Source organism: Notamacropus eugenii, chromosome 6 (genome assembly GCF_028372415.1).
Source record: "Notamacropus eugenii isolate mMacEug1 chromosome 6, mMacEug1.pri_v2, whole genome shotgun sequence".
In the NCBI taxonomy this organism is placed as follows: domain Eukaryota; kingdom Metazoa; phylum Chordata; class Mammalia; order Diprotodontia; family Macropodidae; genus Notamacropus; species Notamacropus eugenii.
This window is the reverse complement of record NC_092877.1, coordinates 206,452,593-206,467,634: the sequence shown is the minus strand read 5'-3', so window position 1 is coordinate 206,467,634 and position 15,042 is coordinate 206,452,593. Positions and strand designations below refer to the sequence as shown.

Below are 15,042 nucleotides of genomic sequence, written 5' to 3'. Positions count from 1 at the left end.
TCTGTAAAGTGGGGCTGATACCATAAAGACTACCTATGTCTCAGAGTGGCTATGAGGAAAGCACTTTGCAAATCAGTTATAACATGCATAGAAAATGTGAGTCTAATGAATAATATGCTGGACTCCAACTGTCACCTCTAGCACTTATGTAACCAAGTGCGAGTGTAATGTTAATGGGATTTAAGATCTTCCTCGCCCATTAATAGGCTTCATGTGGAGCCCATTAAGTAGGAGCTTGCTTAGGGAGAGCCTTTCTTGTAGGAAGGCTTCTACACCTTTTGGTACTAAGTTGATTAGGCACTGAGTCTCAAGGGTTGTGATGACTTCTGGCTCTGAGAAGTGTATATATACTCTGATTTGGTATTGTGCTTTGGGGGACTTGCTTATGAGAAGGATCTTGTGATTCCCTGTTTGAGACTCTGAGTAGCTATATATTCAGACCCCACCCCCCCACCCCACTTCCCCACCAACTGCTCATATGTAAAGGCTCTCTCAATCCAGTGGCGTATGTAAAGGGTATAGCAATATTACTTTGATTCAGGCAGTCAGCGCCCTGCCTATTGGTCTTTATGCTAATTTCTCTGTTTGTATTTTCTGTTTGTATTTTCTCTGCTTATGTTTTCTCTGATGTTTATGGTACTGACTATTCCCCTGAACTAGTGCATGTAATTAAAGAAGATTGTTGACCCCTTAAAAGTTGCTTTGCTTTAAGAAAAGCAGATCCAAGAATGTGTGCAAGCAGGTCATCCTGCATGTGCCAGGGTGCTTGCTGTTACAATAAGTCACTTCACTGCTCTAAGGCTCAGCTTCTTTATAAATAAAGGGCAGAGATTAGACTCAATAATCTCTAAGGTCCAGCAGCTGGATAGCTCAGTGGATAGAGCACTGGACTTGTAGTCAGGAGGACCTGGGTTCAAACTATGTACTAGCTGTGTGATCCTAGGTGCACCTCTTCTGATCTGTTTTCTCATCTGTAAAATGGAGATAATGACAGCACCTATCCCACCTTAAAATAACATATGTTAAACACTTTGTAAATTTCAGAGAACTATATAAATGCTGGATAGTAGTGGTGGTGGTGGTGGTGGTGGTGGTGGTGGTGGTGACAGCAGTAGTACTAGCAATAGAAGAACTGGTGGTGATGGTAGCAGTAGTAATAGCAGTTACAGTGGAGGTACTAGTTGTAGCAGTAACAGTGTTAGTAGTGGTGATGGTAACAGTAGTAGTAGTAATAATAATAGTAGCAGTATTCAAGTTCTAAAGCTATAATATTATGAACTCCATTGAGGGACCAAATAATTTCCTCAATCTATTTCCCTTCTCTAACAAAACAATTTTGTCTCCTTCTAGTAATACACTTCCGTTAGAAAGGCCAAGAGAATTGGGAACCTTCTTTTGAAAGACCAATAGAGATGTAGAGGAACATTCCTGCCATTTGAGATGTCTGTCCCACACGTCCCTACTTATTTGAAACTGTCAATCCTTCAAAGTTCCGCTTAAGCAAAGTGCCACCTCCTCCAAGAAGTTCTTCATGACTACCCCCAATTCAAAAAGATCTTTCCCTTTTTAGAACTTTTCTAGCAAAGTGTTTTTCCTTACCAATCATTTGGAATTTATTTTTGCTTTTTAATTCCTCGGGTGTTCATGTCTTGTTTCTCCAACTAAACCCACATCAAAAATTCCTTGGAGGCAGAGATTATGTCTTAAATTTCTTTGCTGTTCCCAGGGCACCAAGCACATAACTGCCATTCAATGTATGTTTATTGATCAACATAGTGCCTGGACCACAGCAGGTGCTTAAGAAATACTTATAGACTAACTGATTGGCCAGTGTGGATTCCTGTCCTTAATACCTAGCTATGGAGTTTTCTCTTGCCTATGCAGTATCTCTCAAAAGTTAACCAAAAGCACAAGTTTGAGGAATGACAGATCAGCTTCTAGATGTCAGCTGGACCTTAAGAAATAAGACTGGCAACTTCCTGGAAGCCAGAAGCTCCTTTTAACAAAGAGCTGATACCATGAAAATGATCAATTCACCAACTGCAGGAATGAAGCCAACCGAAATGACAACTTTGCTAGCCTGGTCTCAGTGATGTTATATTAACAAAGTCAAGTCAACATTCAATATTCAGAAAGCTAGGTTACATTCTTATTTATTCTTTCTAAAATCTTACAAACATCTGCTATTAATTGGAGAGAGATCTGCATTGAAATCTCACTTCTGTGGACCATGAGTACATCACTTTGTCTCTTTAGCCTCAGTTTGCAAATGATACCAAAATGTATGCTCTCTTTAATGTATGTCAGTAACAAGGTTATAACTAAATATTTGCTCTATGTAGGTAGCACAGTGGAAAGAGCATTGGATTTAGAGAGACATTGGTAGCATATTAAATAGGGTGATGGGCCTAGAGTCAGGAAGATATGAGTTCAAATCTAGCCTCAGACACTTGCTAGCTATGTGACCCTAGTCAAGTCACTTAAACTCTACTTGCCTCAGTTTCTCATCTGTCAAAAGAGCTGGAGAAGGAAGTGGCAAACCACTCCAGTATCTTTTCCAGGAAAACCCCAAATGGTGTCACGAAGACTCAGATATGACTAAAAATGATTGAACAACAACTCCATTTGAGGCTCCAGAGCTGTACTCCCAGTGTAGCACCACACCCCAGCACACCAATGTGCCTACACACGTGGATAGGCATGGATACATAAAGCCAGTTACATACAAGCTAGTAGAGAATACACTAAAAGATTAAATAAATAGTATCAACTATTATAGTATCCCCAGCTATTATTACTTGTTTCTGGAACATCAGCCCATCTTCTATAGCAGGGGTTCTTAAACTTTTTTGTGTCATGGACCCCTCTGGTAGTTTGGCGAAACCTAAGGATACCTTTTCAGAATAATGCTTTTAAAAATGCATAAAATAAAATTTATAATTACAAAGAGATCCAATTACGTTGAAATGCCATTATCAAAAAAAAAATCTTTATTTTAAGAAACAAAAATAAGGTTACATACGTCAGGTTGAGAACCCCTGATCAGCAGCCTCAGCTTGTTACCTGAACCTGTTATCTTTTTTGAATCAATGGAAGGGAGATGATGGAAGAGGATACACCTTACAACAGCCAGCCTTCCTATATCCCTTGTCACGTGCTTCCCAAGCTGTCAATCAAGTCAGCCAACCAAGTGAAGCAATTAATATAATCCTTACTAGTTGGCTTATTTCAGATTAACAACTCAGGCAATTAAGAGACCTAGGATCCCATCTTTATACAGCTGAAAGTTGAAAATCTAGTTGAAATGACACCTTTTAGAGATGAGGAAACCAAACCCAGAGAGATAGAAACGTGTCCCCAGTCACACAGCTCTACTGACTTGAAATTCAGTGTTCTTTTCACTGTACTACATACAGACAACAAATATTGGTAATGTTGGTAGAAAAAGGAAGGAACAATTGTTCTCCCTTATATTTTTATGCGTCCCAAATAACTACTTCTAGTGCTCAATTAGTACTAATTTCTTCAACAGTCCTGGTCAGAAATGCCATTTCAGTAAAGCAAGGGGAGCAGTTGAGTTCAATTAACTGGGAGGGATTTGAAACCATTTAATTTTCCTACCTTTCAGTTACCCACCAAGTCCACCATTTTAGGGCAGACATCTGCAGGTAAGTGTATACTTTTCTCACTGGGTAATTTTCCCATTTCAGAGAGCAATCCTAGAACATGTTCTGGTGTAATTTCCTTTGCCTCCAAACAATAGCTGCGTGATTCACTGTCATATCTCCGGCAAACTCTATGCCACAAGTGCATCTGTATTTTGTTTTTGCAAAAGGGACATAGCTCACTCAGCACTGAGATAGTTAGCACTATTAATTATGTTTACTTAATTGACTTACACAATGAGCATTTAATTCTGCACATCAGAATCTCTCTCAGTAACAATGATCTCTAGTCATTGGCTACAGTAATCTATCAAGTGACATACATAAAAGAGAAAACAGCACACTAAAGCTACATGAAATGACTACTTTATGTAGCTTTAGTATGTTTCATGGAAGGAAGGTAGGAAGCAAGGAAGGGGAAAAGGAAAGAAGGAAGGGAGAAAAAGATGAGAGAAAGAAAGGGGTGAGAGACAGGAGAAAGGCAAAGGAAGGGAAGGGAAAGGGAAGAAGAGGGAAGGGATGGAAAAGGAATACACAGATAGGCACGATGTGCACAGTAGTAGGCAGTGTTAAAAATGGAATTCTACTTTGACTCAGTTTCTTAACTGCATAGAAACTTAAAGAGAGACACAATTGCGTGGTCCTTTGGTTTTCTCTGGCCTAGCAATCATGCAATTACAAGTGCATAATGACATACTTTAAACCCAGCCTTATAATTCCTTCCTCCACCCTCCACCATAGGCAGAGGATGAGTTGTTCTGCTCCGTGGTCCTCTCTCCATTCCTCAGCTCTTCTACCATGTCTTACCCTTTAGCTCATTTCTTTTGATCACTTTTCCCCTTTGGTCTTAAAACCCATAACCACTTCCCAACAATCCCTCCATGCCTTGTTTCCTTTTAGAACTTGAAATAGCCCCTTGCCTTACATGCACCTTGTCTTTCCTTCAAAAGTGTCAATCAGGTGTCTAGCCCTTGGCCAGCTTTGTCTTTCCACCCACTACAGCCACATCAATCAGCAACCAGCACTTCGTGAAACCTCCCTAGATCATTGGGCAATGCCTGCTCCTGTCTAGTAAGACAGGAAGAGAAATCTTCATACTCATCAGCGATCAGGCAGTCAAGAGACTCACTGTCCTTGTAATTTCTTAATCTGAGCTACTCAACTGCAGGCATAGTTGCTTCTCGTGTTCATTACCTGAAAACGGAATGGGGAGGACACAAATCTTTGATTTGTGTGTGAATCCTGTAATTTACAAATCATTAGTGTCCTTTAAATGATGTTCGGAGATAGAATGTGAAGAGTCAACACTCCTACAGCCCTTCAGCAAGGCTGTTGGATCTATTTTGATCTATGACAAGTCGCAGTTCCTGAGGCGCTTTTAAAATCTGGTCCCACCTCTATTCCTAACCAGTTGTGTGTCTTTGTTAATTGGCCACCCCGAATCTCACTGTCTTGCTCTTTAAAACAAGGGAGCCAGGAGCTCTAAAATCACATACTTATGACATGCAACCAGAGCACTGAAAAAATAGCATTCCTAAATAGACGATTGTTTACCTTTCATTCAAAACTTTCCCATTTCCTGAACTCGACCTTCAGGGAAAGGTCAATGTGTGCCAGACACTTACGATAAGCTCTAGGGATGAAAAAAAGAGGCAAAAGATAGGCCCTGCCTTCACTCTCAAACTAAGGTCTAAAACTCAAAAAGCATTACAATCATATAATGGAAAAGCTAGGATTTCACTAGTCATCTTTTTAAAAAAGTACTAGATATGAAATGATTAATAAATACCCTTTCTGATCACCCAAGGTAATGGAAGCCCACCAGCAGCATTCACAAGCAAATCAAATTGACTTTTATAAGCAGGGTCATATATCATAATACTGCGTGATTAAAACCAGGTTGAAAAAAATTCATTTCTGACTTCTCTTTCTTCAGGGTTCCCACTCAAATACCCTCTTCTACCTCCTAATTCTTTTATGATCCAAGAGTCCACTTCCCTGCACATTTAGTTAAAGATATTTTATATCCATCATGTGATCACAGATGTAGAATAGAAATAGACCTCGGAGAACAACATCTAGTCTAACTTACACACAGTACACATGAGAAACAGGCTCAGAGAGATTAAGTAACTTACCCTAAGTTGTACAAATAATAAGCATCAGAGCTTAGAAGATATAAGATCATGAATTTAGTGCAAAAAAGACCTCACCAGCCATTTGGACCAACTTATTTTACAAAAGTGGTGACTGAATCTCACAGAAGTTAAATTACTTGACCAAGGTCACACAGGTAGTAAATATCAATCGTTACTCTTTTCACTCTATCAATACTGTCTCCCAAAATCATCTCAAAAAGCTAAAGGTAATGAGGTTTACACAGAACTACATTTTTTCTTACATAAAGAACAGTTTTCAAAAATATTGCCTTGGTGGGGAAAATACTTGGAAGAAGTCATTTACAACATGAAGAAATTATTCTCCTGGTTTATATCTTATTTATTTTTGTCACCCTACCTATTCTGGTAGGATAATCCTGCATACTCTCAACATCTCTTCATCTTGCTACACAAGTGATGTATGCTCTAAGACTTTTTATCCCATGGCTAGGACGCAGCTAATGTACCAGTAAAGCACAATTAGGCAATCCTTTTCTTGACTGCGTTAATAACTGCTCATCATACCATATAGCCCAGGAAAACTATGCACATCACCCTCCATGAAGCTATATTTGACATACTTCAGAATGGGTCATCCAGTTTGGGATGTTTTTTTTTTTATATTTGCTGTTGTATCTATTTTAAAAATCTACATTTTTAATCAGTACACTTATAACTGAGGCCACAATTAACAAGAGGAAAAAGGGGAAATGGACAAATGGCTCTAGAACCTGAAACATATACCATCCGCTTTTAGATGGGCACAGGCCTTTCACTAAAAAGCAACAGAAACTAGAATAATTACCCCAAGTTGTATTGTCCTCCGTCTCTTATCATTTTAAAAAACAGGTTATACTCAGGTTCCCTCTAATTTTGTATGATCTGAGGCTTGAGACCTGATTTCTCAGGCCTTGTTTATTGATGTGATTAGGGTGCTTCTTGGAGTGAAAGATCTCCTTTCATCTAGGCTTTGGTTCAACCCAATGTCCAGTCACCTTCCTGATATACAAAGAGATACTACCAATGGTAATCAATGCTTTTACTACGCTGGAAAGGGTTGAGCTAAAAGATAAATCCATCACCCCAAATCCCTTCACTAGAACTAAGGACAGAATATAGAGTAAGATAAAGCAATGCATATGGGAAAGAGAGTTTTCACTGAAATATCATCTCAGATTTTAGATGGCCATTTGTGTGTATATTTCCAGCACATTACCAAACCTGGCTCTTGATTTAATAATTTAGTTTTATGATAATGAGAAAAGGACACATTAAGGCAAAAAGAACGTTACATTTCAAATTACAATTTGGTACTTAACCTCCTTAAAAAAATTGCCAAATAAACAGTTCCACCAAAAGAAAACACATTTTCAAGGGTCACCCCACTTTGGGGTAATACAAAACCAGCCTAAGGATATTCAGAGCTTTATTGCCTGCAGTAAACCCTACAAAGAGATAGGACAAATGGTCCCACTCCTCTTTGATGATTCATCTGTGAAAGGGTTCCCTTCCAGATCTCCACATCTTGTCCAGGCCTTTCTGTAAACTGTCCAAAGGGGATCTGTCCAATATATGAAAGGTCTTTGCAACATTAGATGATCCAGCTGTCTGTCATATCTCACTTTTCATACGTAGATGGCCCACCTCTTTTCCTTTCAACTAATCAATCAGCATTTATTAAGCATCCACTGTATGCCAACCTCCAATAAATAAATAAGCTTGCATTCTCTCTATATAAATAAATGCATATAAAATAAATAAAGGTTAATTTGTGCAGAGGAGTGGGGGCAGTGCCCACAGCTGAGGGGTAGGGAAAGGCTTCCTGTTAAGGGTGTCACCTAAGCAAAGTTCTGAAGGAAAAAAGGAACTGTGCAGGGGGAGGTGGGGTGCAGGGTACAAATTCACGGAGAAGGGAGATGGTATGCTGTGTGCAAGGAGCAATACCAGTGGAGCTTGGCTGGACTGTAGAGTATAGAGAGGTTAATATACATTTACTAAAGTGGGAAAGACAGGTAGGGACCAGGCTATAAACAGCTTTAAAAGCTGAACTAAAGAGTTTATTTTCACTTCCCAGAGGCAAGAGGAAGACATTGGAGTTTACTGAGTAGGCAAGTGACACAGAGCTAGACTCTAGGAAAATCACTCTGCAGAGGAGGACCAGAGACGGGAGAGACCTGCGGAAGGGAAAGCAGTGAGGAAGCTATTGCAATAGTCCTAGAGAGATCTTACACTGTTCTAGTTATATGTGTATTTAATGATGTTATTTACGTCACTTTGGCGTAGGTATTTTTTTAATTAATTAATTAATTAATTAATTTGTAGTTTTCAGCATTCACTTTACAAGATTTTTGAGTTCTAATTTTCCCCCTCCCCAAAAAGGCATGCAATCTGATATAGGCTATACACATACAATCATATTAAATATATTTCCACTTTGTCATGTTGTGAAAGAATTAGAACAAAAGGGAAAAACCACAAGAAAGACAAAAAGAGAGGGAGAGAGAAAATAATATGCTTTGATGTACATTCAGACTCCATAGTTCTTCTTCTGGATGTGGATTCTGTTGTAGGCATTTCCACCATTGCCTTTGAATTACTGGAAAATTTTGCTTCTTCTAAGACAGTGACATTCCATGAGTCAAAGCCATAAGACATCACAGGGAGAATACTATCATAAAGACGGGTTTTTGCAGTAGCCAGCGGTTTGGCATCATTATAAGTAGTGTGAAATTTCCCCCAACTATGATCCAGCCCAATCTTCTCCATCAGTTCCAACTATATTGTAGCAATAGGTAGATAGATTAGATAGAAAGGCAGAGATGGAGAGAGACAAAAAGAGTTCGATGTATATCTACAGGTAGATAGATTTAGAACACACACACAGAAGGACTAACTCACTAAGCTGTCTGAGTAACTATATACTGTAATCTGGGCAACATGTGTTCATCCGTTTTGTTTTCTCATTGCAGATTTTACAAACCAATTCATGAAACAGACAGGTCCCTGATCACTCACTTCAAGGTACTATAGCAGAGATACTTTTACCACACTCTGTTCTCAAGCTACTTCCTAAGCTCTCCCATACTTGTACAAGCTTTGCTCAGTACGCTTATTCAATCATTCAATTTTCACTTCCAAACCTTCCCCTAAATCTGGAATATCCTCTCTACCTCAACATCACTAAGTCAGAATTCTGCCTTCCTTCCTGGAAGCATCTGCCCAAATTCAAACTCCTCCATGGAGTTTTCTACCAGAAAATTATCCATTGGACCTCTCCTGCTTAGGACATCATAATAGAATGTAACAGAGTCCCATCAGGGGATAGACTGTTTCACTTTCATATTTGTCTACCCAGCACAGGTTTCCTGTGGATAGGAGGCACTTAGTAGAGGCCTGTTGATTGACTGATTCATTGTAACAGATTTTTGAAGTCATCTAGTCCAAACACCTCATATTCTGGATGAGGAACTAAGGTCAAAAGAGCAGAATAGATTTGCCCAAGGTCACAGAGTAAGCAAAGTCAGTATTCAAAGATAGATCCTCTCATTGTAAACTTCTTAGCACTAGACTATGGCTGAATTTCTATCAGACCATATTTCTGTAATCAATCAATTAATCAATATTTACTAAGCACCTACTATGTGCCAGGCATTGTGCTAAACAGCTGATGTTAAAAAAGAAAAGAAGCAAAAGATAGTCCCTGCCTTCAAGGAGTTTATAATCTAAAGGGGCAGATGACATGCAAACAAATATATGCCAAACAATCTGTATACAGGATAAATAGGAAATAATGAACAAAGGGAGGAAAGACCCTGGAATTAAGAGGGGTTGGGAAAGGCTTCCAGTGGAAGGTAGACTTTTAGCTGGGACTTGAAGGAACTCAGAGGTCAGTGGTTGGAGGGAACACATTCCAGGCATGGGAGGAAACCAGAGAAAATGCCCACAGTCAAAAGATGAAGTATCTGTAGCAAGAGAAGACTGGGCCAGAAAAGCTCCAAAGTTCCATCTGGTTCTAGAAGTCAAAGATTCCATCTAATTCTAAGTACTTCAAGGATCAGGTGTTTTTAAAAAAAAGACATACAGAAATATAGTCAATGCTTCTATTCCTAATCAATACCAAGAAAACTCTTGAAGAAGATATTATTAAAGACCTTGCAATCATCTTTAGGAACTCAGAACTGGACTTGGTATAGCTTACATGGAATTACATAAATCCGAGCAAAACCTTCAGGAGAGGTCCTGAAGACTTTGTTTTTGTTAAGCGGTTAAAAAGAAAGCTCCAGGAAAATGTCTCTAGAAACATAGCCCTTGAACTGAATGATGGACGTGTCTGAAACGAAAACTGGCTATATCTAAAGGAAATGTGTTAATCTGTCTATAGTACAGCTAGACTGTTTTGTACAGCTTACACAAGCAGAGACTTGGTTATCTTTGCATCACAGGTAAACGTGTACTTTAGGCCATGTTGAACTGCTTCAAATCAGGTAAATGTTTCAAACTTGGATTGCTTCATCCCAACTTCATACAAGAAACAAACCATTAATCAATAATCATGGGAAGGGAGAGAGTGGGATAGGGGAAATAAGGGAATATGGAGAAAGAGGGGCAGATAGGGGAGAAGGGGAAAAAGGGAGGAGAAGAAAAAAAAACAGGAACTAGATACCTCAGCCAGTTTGCATTTATTCCCTCTTCTTAAAACATGAAAGTATCTGGTATTCTGAGGTGGCCAATGAATATGACAGTTGGACGGTTGACCTTCACTAGTCTGAGATGAAAAACAAGCAAAGGAAGAAACTGGGCTAACATTTCCCCTTCTGCCTGGGTGGGGATGGGTGTCAAGAAGATGTTAAGTAAATACATTCTTTTTAAACATTCTTATGTCTGTTTGACAACCTGGGATCAAATGATAACCTCATTCCATCCCAATAAGAACTTTTTCACCTACATGTAAAATAACCTTAAAAAGCACCCTGAAGTCCTTAATATGTAAATAACAAAAAGCTAACTAAAGCTGTATAGTTTTTTTTTTCAGCTAAGCCACCCTAGACAGAAAAAAGTAGGTTCTAGACAGTATACTGTACTTGGCTGGATACGGGTTCCCCCATGACCACATACACACACACACACACACACACACACATATGGTCATGCATTTCCTCCCTTAAGTCCCAGATTTAATCATTTCTATAGTCTCATTTATTACACTACAATTTGCTACAAAAGGGTGGAGGGGACAAAAGGGAAACTATGAGGCACAATGGTTGATGACTCAATGTGAAGGAAATGAACCACTTGTGTGTACTACTAAAGAACATCTCATTTTGACCAAAAGCTAAAGAAAAAAAATCTAGGCAGAGGAGGTAAGATGAGCACCTGATCAGGAAACATCAGTTCCAGTGGCATTATTATATAAGCTCCCACTTCTCTTAAAGAGTTAAGGGGAATACAACATATAAATTCTCAATTAGCAAGCGCAAAATAGGCTGCAGACGGTAAAGAGAGAAAAGTACAATGGAAACATCTCTGTGGCTTTCTCCAACTCTATAAGGAAAAGTTTGCTCTTATTATTATTCCCTGTAAAATAGAGATAAAATAATAATACCATCTACCTGACAGAGTTATTGGTTTAAAGTTCACAATGAAAAAGAAAAAAAGTAGCATTAACTTTATTCTATTTGACCTCAGAAGGCAGAAATAGGACCCAAGAGTGGAATGTATGGACAGGCAAACATCACTTCAATATAAGGAAGAGCTTCCTAATAATTGGAGTGGAGAAGGTTATTTTGAAGAAAATGCTTTGTAAATGATAAAAGTGTGGAAATACGAGCTATTACAATTATTATTAAACTGAAGACTACCTAGTTTTAGGAATGCTTTAACACCCATGAACCACCCACAAAGGAAAGGGGAACCAAGAACCCCAGAAAAGGCATCAGCCAAAATATTTCATTAAAACATGAAATATTTTGACTGTTTTTTTTTAAATCTAATCATCTTCACATGTAAAAGATATAACGGTGAGTCAGAGCAAAAAGCAAATTAGTCAGAGAAGGGAAAAGGAATGAGACAACGGGAAAAAAATGACTGAGAGGCTTCTTGCAACAGGAAATGATTTCCACGTAATAAGCAACGGAAATATGAGAAGCACATTTATTCTATCCATATACAATTAAATAGTAAACAACCTTTCCTACTCAACAGCTAGTCACTTTGCTAAGATTGTAATATCTAATGACTCTGGAGCAAGTGAACAGAAAGGGGATGAGACTGGTCTCTGTCTTTGGCCTCCATCATAAAAAGACTATCTGGCCTTAAAGAAAAACACTTTCCTCTCCCTTCCTTCCTTCCTTCCTTTCTTCCTTCCTTCCTTGTTTTCCTTCTTCTTTTCCATCCTTCCTTCTTTCCTTTCTTTCCTTCTTTCTTGTATTTTGCACAATAGCAACATCTGGGACCATTCACCTTACAGTAGATTTATGGGGATGGGATATTATACATACAATCACTTTGAGTTCCCCATATGGAAGATTTTCCAATGCATACCAAGGTGTTTTTTAAATGACACACAAAATCAGACATTACAGTTAATGGTGAATACAAATGAATAAATTAGATGTTTGAAGGTTGCTAGAAATACAACCTAGGGGAGTAGATTGTTTTTCATTTTAATTGCATATATAACATACCACACCGTTTCTGTTGCTTGATTTAAATAGACACATCATTCCAGGTCATCTTGAAACAGATGAGCCATTAAAGACTGTGCAATAGATTTGCAAACTCTCAAATCTCTTGTGAAAAAATCAGGGTGAAAATAATCAATGAATGAAAAGTAGCAACAGAATACCTCTGAGATTTTCAGGAAATCTGTAGGATAAGAGATAGATAATAACCAGGGCTTAGTAAATTGTGGCATCTCTAAAGAGCTGGAGAAAAAGTATTTCAGACAGAAGCCACATTCAAGTCTGTTTCAAATTTGAAATCTGACAAACCACAAGTACCATATCAAGTTGTCTGGGAAGGTTGCCTGCCTTTGCAAGGGTTCTCCCTTGTCACTTTTCCTTGCCCATCCCACCAGGTAAATCAAGAAGAGGACTTCCTTCAATTCATCAAGGTTCTCCTCCATTTCTTCCCTTCATTACTCAGTCTGGCCTCTCCAGCCATCACAGTTGGTTAGCCATAAGCATCCAGCCTTTTCAGAGGATTGGGTATTTCCAAATTCCAGTAGATTTAACATGGCACTCTGATTTTCAAACATGACTCAAAATTAAATAAAGTGCAGAGGACCGAGGGGAGTAATGATGTTTTTGAACTCATTCAATGAATATTTGTTGATAACCTACTATGTGTAAGCAGAGTTAGAAGGAGGGACAAAACTAAGGTACTGTTCTCATTCATGAGGAGCTAGCAAGAAAAACAAAAGACAAATAAATTGTCAGAATATAGTGTCATAAGAGAGGTATGAACAAAGAGCTATAGAAGCTTGGAGGAGGGAGACAGTACTTCTGAATAGGAAAAAAATGATTAGGTTTAAATTAAAAAACTAAGGAAAGCTTCATGGAGAATGCAGCATCTGAGCTCGCAGTCTGGGCAGGAATTTTAACGAGAGATTGGAGAAGGGTAGAAGTGTTACTTGAGGCAGAAAGATGACATCATCACCATTTCTCATTTCCACTGCTTGTGGTTTCATTGGAATAGAAAGGTGAAACTCCATCTAGCACTGCAGAAAATCAATATTCTGTCATTCATGATCTCAGAGAATGAACCTGGGCTTTGTGAACTTCTTGGGGTTTTTTTTCCAATTATAACTGAATTTCAATAAAATTCATTTCTTTTGAAATGCCACATATTTTTCTTTTATGCATTTAAAAATATAATTCTGAGGAAGGATCCATAGACCTAAGTAAATTGCCTAAATGATACAAAAAAAGAACCTCTGTCTTAGAGAATTGTCTGGGAGTACCGAACAGTGCCTAGGATCAAAGATACAGAGTTGTAAGAGATCTTAGAGGTCATTAAATCCAACTCCCTAATGTTAGAGATGATAAAACTTGGGTTCAAAGAAGTTATTTGACTTTTTCGAGATCACACAGCTATGGAAGACACAGGTCTTCCTGTCTCCAAGCTCAGTTCTCTACCTACTATATATAACTTCAGGGTCACGCAGCCAGTATGTGTGAGAGACAGGACTTCAAACCAGGTATTCTTGACCTGAAGGTGGCTTTCTGCCCATTGCTGGGCATAACTTTACCATAAGAGCTGACATTTTTGTTTCAAATTTTCAAAGTGCTTTAAACAGATATTAATTCATTTGTGAAAGGACAACAATCCCATGAGATAGGTACTATCCTTATTTAATAGAAGACGAAGATGAGGACCAGAGAGATTCAGTGACTTACTTGTAAATGTTGAGGCAGAATGTGAACCTAGGGCTTCATGACTCCAGGGTTAATAGTCTATCTACCATATCCCATTGCTTCTCATGTGCAAAGACAGGAAAGTAGAAAAACAGGGCATTTGGGGAGCTCAGTTTGATTTAAGCTGGTATGGGTTAAGGGAAAACTACCTGAAAGGTACTACAGGTTGTGGTTAAATACTGAATAGACAACAAACAACTTTTGAAGCTTTTTAAGAAAGAGAATGATATGTTCAGGATTTTCTAATAAGAAGATTATTCTCGTTGTGATATATAGGATGTATTGGTGGAGGGCAGACTATTTAGGAAGCTAGTGCAATAGTTCAAAAGAGAAGTAAAGGCAATCTGAATTAGTTGAGGATGGTGGAAATGGAAAGGAGAGATGAATATGAGAGATGTAGCAGAAATACAATGGATTAGATTGGAAAACTGGAGGGTGCAAAGCATGTACAAATTTAAAAATTGACCACAGTATGGGTGACTAGTAAGATGGTGGTGTCACAGCAGATATAAGGAAGTTAGAAGGAAATTCAGATTAGGAGAATGGGGTAGGATGATGAATTGGATTTTGGACATGGTGACTTGGAGGTGCTGACAGAATGTCCAGATGAAATCTTTCAGGCAATCGGAAATGGACATCTGGAATTGAGGAGAAAGGTCAGAGATATAGATACAGAGTTGGGCATCATCTACATAACAGGAAATACTGAAGCTATGGGAGTCAATGATGTCATCAATGAAGAGAGTAAAAGAATTGAAAATATTCCAAAGACATAACCTTGGCCAATGATCACGTTTAGAAACT

General features: G+C 38.5%; 1 protein-coding gene across 3 annotated transcripts in view; it reads right to left on the bottom strand.

Moving 5' to 3' along the window:
• The window catches only part of RASA3 (RAS p21 protein activator 3), a 283,743-nt gene that overhangs the window by 130,251 nt on the left and 138,450 nt on the right, over positions 1-15,042 (bottom strand). The window lies entirely within an intron of this gene.